Below are 8,331 nucleotides of genomic sequence, written 5' to 3' on the forward strand. Positions count from 1 at the left end.
GAGATATAAACAACACAAAAAAATCGGAGTAATATTAAAAATACTAATTAATGTAACATACTAATTAAGACACAAGATATAATATGTGGATTCCACCATTTAATATGGCCTTACCTAATATTATATCTAATTGGTGTATTAGTTAGTACACTAATTACTGTTTTTAGTATTACTCAAAAAATCGTGTTAAAATTAACATAATTGGAGGTCCAAACTCAATTTTCTTAAAAATCACGAAATTAATTATGGAAGTAGCCTAAGATATTTACTTTACCCAACTAAAATAGATGTTGAAATTTTTTTACCGTTTAGGTTATAAAAAGTCTTCAAAGAAAATCGAAATAGTTAGATCTAACTGTTATATGATGGCCTTAGGAGTGGCTCTTGAGTTAGAATCTGCAGCTATTTGGTGCTGTTGAGTTAGAATCTGCAGCTTGAGTTAGAATCTGATGGCCTTACTTCATCTGGTTGGTGTTGTTTTTGTCTTAGTTCATCACCTTCAGCAAGTTGCTGTTATTGACTTGGTGCTGGTTTGGTATGGCAATTGTTTGCTGGTATGGCAATTGTTGAGTTAGAATCTGCAGCTGTTTGGTGCAGTTGAGTTAGAATCTGCAGCTCTTGCGTTAGAATCTGATGGCCTTATCTGTTGGCCTTGGTGCTTTTGGTGTTTTTTCACGGGAAATTTGGCTATAAACCCTCTTTACCTTCCTTTCATTGTTAGAAGGACTAAAAAAAAAATTATACTTTCTAAACCCCCTCATAATTATAAAATCTTGCATAAAGGACAAAATTTATTATTTAAATATTTGATCAGACTATTATACCCTCACATATACACAATCCAGATACAAAATTTATCTTCTCTCTCGTCTCTCACTTCTAACCTTAGCTTCCTTCATGGCCGGAGCTGTGTCATTCTTAAGCTCCGACGATATCTCTCTGCATCTTCTCAACTCTCCTCCTTCAACTGTTCATTTTCTATCTCGTCTCTCTCTTCTAATCCTAGCTTCCTCCATGGCTGGAGTTGTGGAGAACTTGCAAATCGCGCTGATACATATATATATATATATATATATATATATATGTGTGTGTGTGTGTGTGTTTGTGTGTTTTGAGATTTGAATTAGAATATATATGTGTTTTGAGATTTAAATTCGAATATATATATATATATATCTACATATTCCGATCTGTAATATATATATATATATATATCTATATATATGTGTGTGTTTGTGTGTTTTGAGATTTGAATTCGAATATATAGATTTTTGAAAGCTCAAAGTTTTAAAAATCTGAAAAATCTGTAAAATCTGAAAAATCTGAAGAACCGAGGAATGAAAAATTGAGATTTCTCTAAAATTTTCAGATTATAGGCCTGATTCAAGGATTATAGGCATGATTCAATGTTTTTCAAAGTAAACATCGATTGATTCAAGGATTATATGCCTGATTCAAAGCTCAAAACTCAAAACTCAAAGTTCCATCGATTTTTCAGAGTAAACATCAAATTTCATTTGATAGAACCAGAGTAAAATTTTACTCTGGTTCTATTGCTCTGTTTTTTTCATTTGACAGAACCAGAGTAAAATTTTACTTTTATATAGAGTAAAATTTTACTTTTAGCTTCAGAGTCTTACAGTTTACTTATTTTTCAGAGTAAAATTTTACTTTTATACAGAGTAAAATTTTACTTTTAGTTTCAGAGTGTAAAATTTTACTCTCATTCATAGTAAAATTTTACTTTTATACAGAGTAAAATTTTACTTTCATACAGAGTAAAATTTTACTCTGAAACACATAGTGAAAATGTCTTAATAGGAGAGCTGATAGATATGAGGGTAATATAGTAAAAGAAAAGAAACAAGTTTTAAAATATCAGGGGGTTTTGAAAGTACTTATATAATTCTTGTCCTTTTGAAAGAGAAATTAGATAGTGAGGGGGCTATGACCAAATCCCCATTTTTTCTCTCTTTTCCTGTTGGTTTCTCACCAACTTTCGGTGGTGCTAGCAAATGATTGGGTATCCTCCTTGGTGCCAACCTAGTTAGGATTGGGGGGTGTATTTTGATGCTTTTTGCACTTCCTTTCTTTAGTGATGTTTTCCCATATGTAATGTATGCTTTCTCACCAATAAAGTTCTTTTTTTGCTGATAAAAAAAAAGTTTCAAAATTCAATTATTTTTTATTTAAAATTTTATAATTAATATAAATCTTATTTGAAAGGTTTTGAAGAAACAAGGAAAAATTACTGATGGATCCCAATTGAGGGAATGTTACTCCATTTAATCCTATATTTTTTCTTATGAATCATTTGCTTCTATTTAATTGGTAAGGAATATTTTCTTTTGATTTATTCTAGTTTGGGTATACCCATTTACCCTTTTGGTGAGATTTGGTTGGATTCTACTTTGCTAATGTGTTGGGTGTGGGTTTAGGGAGGTAGGTAACGTATGTACATTTTCATTTTTTTTGTGTGTGTGTGATTTTGGCAGTGATTTACAGTATAGGAGAGCCAATTGTTGATGTGGTTTTCTTTGCAATGTGGTGGAAATTGTGTCTTGCAAATGTTCTGATGGTGCAAAAATCCACACGTGGACTGATATATTCATTTTGAAAGTGCAACGAAAATCACATGATGCTTGGTTCGGGTTATAATGTTTCACATTCAACTTATCACTATTGGCCAACAAGTCAGCAACTACAACTACCTCAAACACATCTCATTGTTTCTTGATGTCACATTTACGTAATTTATGTACTATAAAAGTGCGACGTTTAAACCAATATTTGCAAATGTGACAATAAAACACATATACACAACCATCATTAGTTTTATCTACATGGACAATCAATGTTAGCACCAAAATCCAGAGATCAGAATTCATTGTAAAAACCACCGAGGGTGGTGGCCCAGTGGTGAAGGCATTGCCTTCCCACAACCTTGGGTCAAGTTCGACTCTTGGGGGGCACGAAAATCCTGGATTTTCCAGGGGCTCTTTCCTAAGACCTCGCGCTGTACTCCGATCGCACTTGGTCAGGGCTGGCGCGGTTGATGAGCTCCACTGGTGCCTTGGTGGTAGGTCCCTTCCTATGTGTTGGGTTAAACCAGGCCGGCAACCGGCTATCCAGGGGCTTGGGCCTGCGGAGGTCGTGATGCCCCCACAGAACCTCCTTTTTTCTCAATCAAAAAAACAAAAAAGAATTCATTGTAAAAAATAATACATATCATTAGGGGTGTGCATAATACCGCCGAAACCGCCAAAACCGCCAAAATCGCACCGAACCGCACCGCCAAGGCAAAGTCGTTATTATTTGTCAATAGAACCGCCGGTTTTTGATAAGAAAAATGGCAAATTTTAGTGACACTTTTATCAATCCGCCGGTTTCTATTTTTCTTCCAAACCGCACCGACCCGCACCGTTATTAAATTATATTTTATAAGATTCTAAAAATTCTTTTTTACTTAAGTTTGCTTGTTGTTCTATACCTTAGAATATAGTATTACATTACTACTCGAGGGAAATTTTATGTATTGTATTTGATCATTGTAACTTCCACAGATGCTTGTAATGAACTGATGGCATAGTCGTTGATATTATCATGCTGTTGCTACACTTGCTGCATCAGAAGAAAGCTTCGCAAGATGCTTAACATCACGGTATCTCTCGTCTTTTTTTAACTATTTGATTTAAGTTTTGTAATTTGAATTATATTTTTTATAAACCGCCAATCCGCCCGAACCGCCAAGGCAAATGCGCCATTATTTGCCAACCGAACCGCCAGTTTTTGATAAGGAAAATGGCAAATTCTAGTGACACTTTTATCAATCCGCCACCCGCCATACGGTTTCTATTTTTCTCTCAAACCGCACCGACCCGCACCGCGCACACCCCCACATATCATCATGCCACATACTTAACAAACAAGATGACATGACAAATGTCTGTCCACATTTGTGTTTACTTGTGATCCAATGGATCACAAGTTCAGAACTTTATTACATATATCGAACGTTATAATCAAACAAAATGGATGCTTTGAGTTTATGTACGACGAATGCACACTGCCATTAAAAAACCAACGTAAGTAAAAAATTTACATGCAGCAATACCATTGTATGATGTACGTATCTGTGATAATTTTTGACAATGTAACACACTTTTGTTAACGTATTCATGTATTAAAAAAGCGGGACCTTTAAACTAATATTCGCATATGTGTTAGTACAATGTATATGCATAACCATCATCGTGATGCATAATCTGTTCCTCGCATGGGGAGTCGATGTTAACACCAACAACCAAAGGTCATTTTTAAATGTAAAAAACAGGGCATGTGTCCCAATATAAATTCTTAATAATACACCAACAAAGTAGTCCATTCAAACTCAATACCCATGTTTATGTAATAACAAACCCATAACACGATAACAACTAACACTGACACACCAGCTAACTACTGTTACAGATTCATAATTTTTATGGATCCCTCAAATGTCATGTTCACATATGTTAAATTTTCCAAAACCCACATTGCATCGTAAAATCGATGTTAACACCAACAACTAGAGGGCAATTATTAATGTAAAAACCAGGGTATTTCTAACCCCAAACAGGGCATGTGTCCTAATATACGTTCTTAAAAATATACCAAGAACATAGTTCATTCAAACTAAAAAACCATGTCTAATTAACAACCAAGCCACAACACCATAACAACGGACACTAACATCGGCCGAATACTGCTACACATTCATAATTTTTGTGGATCCCTCAAATGTCATGTTCACATACGTAAAATTTTCCAAATCCCACATTGCACTATAAATCATACAAAAAAAAAAAAAAAAATCCCCAAAAGCCCCAAATCCAACACCGAAAACCCAGGACAAACCCCCAAAAACATAAACATTGGATTAACACATAGACGATTAATGTGTAAAACATTACGCACTTTTGTGTTTCATTGTCATCGTACATAACTCCGGAATTGTCACCGTCGCCATACACCAACGGGAACATTGCCAATATTTCTATAAATAGGTTAGCCGGAGAAGACGAAGTGACGTTCTCGTTAGCATAGATTACATCGTTGATGATGATTTGTTTGACAAAAGGTGGTTCGTCGGAATGTGGATTCCTTTAATTAGGGTTCCAAGCCGAAAATGTAGATGTGGAATTTTCAAAAAACAATCTTCGGAAGTCCGTCAAACACATTTAGGGTTTCATTACACTAGCATGGAAATGTTGAATACCAACGTTTCCTTACATAGATCAAAAGATTCTGTTGAAAAAGAGGGAAAACTAAAAAAAAGCCTATAGTGCGCTTGATGTCCACAACTGTAATTTCACCATTACCCAAAACCCACATTCGCCTATATTGTGAACGTTAAACATGCGCATGGATAAGGACAAAAATTACATTCTCTCTATTTGAGGACGTTTCAGTTCAAAAGAAAAGATGCAGGATTAATTGGTGCACAAGTTCAGAACTTGAGATTTATTAGTACTTCACCCAAGAAACAATTCAAATATATAATTTAATTAAAAATAAATGTGTAAAATTAAGAGGATTTTATTTCCAACTCCTCCATTACAAGTCTTTACTATTATAAGGATACAAAAAGAGGGCTGTTATTAGCATTTACCTTTTTATTTTGGACCTCTCATTTTTTTTATTACAATTTTATCCTAACATCAAAATCCAATTTTGTTCACATCCTTATCCTCTCAAGTCTAATTCTAACCCTAATCTTACCACCACTTCCACTCCTGTCAGCGGCCTCCGGCGACCAACCCACCTTCTTTATTTTCCTCTTCTAGCAAGCCTCTCGCCACCATCTGCACAACCTCTTGTCGCTATCATCGCAACCTTTCACCATCATCATCGCAACCCTTTTTCTCCTTCTCCCTCTCCTAATCTTCTTCTCTCCGTAGATCTAGGGTTAGGGTTTAGTGATTTCAACCCATTTCATAGATCTCGAGCATAGCCCCTCTCCATCGGTGACCCCTTTCATCACCGCTACCTCATGCCGTCGTTGTAACTCTATTTTCGTCATTTTTCCTTTGTCGCTGTGTCTTTCGCCGCGATCTTTCTCTTAGTAGCGATCTATCTCCACCACAACCCATCTTCATTGCCATGAACTGCCCCACGAAACCCTTATACCTTCAACCATCGTGCACGAGAGTGCGAGAGAGAGAGACAGAGAGAGAGAGAGAGAGAAAGAACTTTTAGATCTAGGGTTTGGTGGAGGAGAAGAAGAAAAGGTGCTGGAGGTGTGGCTAACGATGGTGGTTGGTGGTGATGGCAGCGGATTTAGATCTAGGGTTAGGGTTTAGGTGGCAGCAGTGAGTTGTGGGCAATGATGGCAGCATCGCAGTGATGGAAAGAAGGATGAGGAAGAGGAAAAGAGAGAGCGATGATAGCGATGGTTGGGGGTGACGGCGGTGTTGCAATGATGGCGATGGTTGGGGTTGACGGCAGTATTGCGATGATGGAAGTGGTGGGCGATGGGTGGTGAGCGCTGCCGAAGGAAGAAGTCGGAGAAAATAGGTAAAATTGGAAATAAGGTAGGGATCCAATGAAATAGAAGTGGAGAGCACTTTTGGAAAGTTGGGGGGGTCCAAAGTAAAAGGTCCTCATACAAAAATAATACTTATTAGTATAAAGTTCTTCAAGAGTATATTGCATTTGTTTAGACGAAAATACCCTTACTGAATCTTAACACTTAAAAAAACAAAACAAATACAACAGCTATGTTGTTTTCAAAGTTGGAATGGTTTTCAAAACTTAAAAATTCAATAATTTTAAATCTAAATCTCATTTTTTTTCAAAAATTTATGGCCTTATTTGGTTTGTCTCTTGAGAGACAATTTTTGAGAAAAAATTTCAAAAATTTGTTTGGTTGAAAATTTTTGAAAAAAATTTCAAAATCACTTTTCTCTTTACTACACACCAATCAATCATTTTTTTTCTCACTCCTATCTATTTAACTACAATAAATAAATAAATAAATAAATAAATAAAATTAAATTAAATCATGCAAAACTTCAAAACTATTTACAAAACATACAACCAAATAAAATTTTCAAATTTTGTAAACTCTTTCTAGAAAATTATTTTTCAAAGTCATTTCACAAATACAAACCAAACATGGCCTATATTTTTAGAATTCTCTTGTTGAGATCTATCAGACAAAATCTATGAAAATTTAAAAGAAAAAGGTGTCAAAATTTCACTAAGTTGGTTATCTTCAGTTAGTGAAATTTCTCTTAATCTTCTCTAACTATAATTGTCATGAATCTTCTCTGATTTTGAACAAAATAAAATTTTACTAGGTCAAAAAGTCATATTTCACTGTGCAATGACAAATTTCATTGTGTATTTCAGTCAAATTCAATTAGATAAGTTTTGCACATTAATATTCGATAAAAAATTTAACTGAGAGAAATTTCTCATAGTGAAATTTTACTGTGATGGTGAAATTTTGTATTGCAATTGTAAATTTATATATTTTTATTAAAGAGATGAAAGAGAGAAGATAGATATAGATAGAGAGATGAATGAGAAAGACCTAAAAAGATAGAAAGAGAAACAAAAATAAAGATAAATTTGAACTACAGAAAAATATGGTGGAGCAACAAAGCAGCGTTGGTGATGATGGCGGAACGATAGAGATGTGGTGGTGGAAGTTGTACAAAAACAATGTCATGCACTCGTTGTAATTGTGAGATTTCATCTGAGTTAAACAATGGAAACAATGCATAAACGATTTAGATAAATAAATTGATAACGATAACGACAATGATGATAGAGCTGTGATTCACCATTGGCGACGCCATTACTCTAGATCTGACAACTCTTGTGGTACACACACACACACACACACACACACACACACACACACAGAGTTGAAAAAGAAAAAGAATGTAGAGAGAAAATAAGATAAACAAATCTGGAAAAGAGCTATTTTAAGATTGAAAGGTTACATTTGACAATTTATATCATAGTTTTTTCTTATTTTTTATAATTTGAAATCTTAACGACTTTAACTAACAATTGAATTTTTTGTGAATTATAACTCCTATAGAAATTTATAAAGACGTGTATTCCTTATTTTCTCAATTTTTTTCTAAAATTAAAGTTATGAGTAATTTTATTTACACAATTCTAATTATTTTAGTACACACCATTACTTAGCACACACACATAATAATTTTTAGAGTTTGAAAATATCTTAGTTCACACCTTAACTAACACACCACCTGTCTATATTTGAATACACATTACAACCCACACCCAAATATCTCCATCTTCAAAACACCAGAG

Source organism: Camellia sinensis, chromosome 14, assembly GCF_055761805.1.
Source record: "Camellia sinensis isolate YWXY chromosome 14, ASM5576180v1, whole genome shotgun sequence".
NCBI classification, from domain to species: domain Eukaryota; kingdom Viridiplantae; phylum Streptophyta; class Magnoliopsida; order Ericales; family Theaceae; genus Camellia; species Camellia sinensis.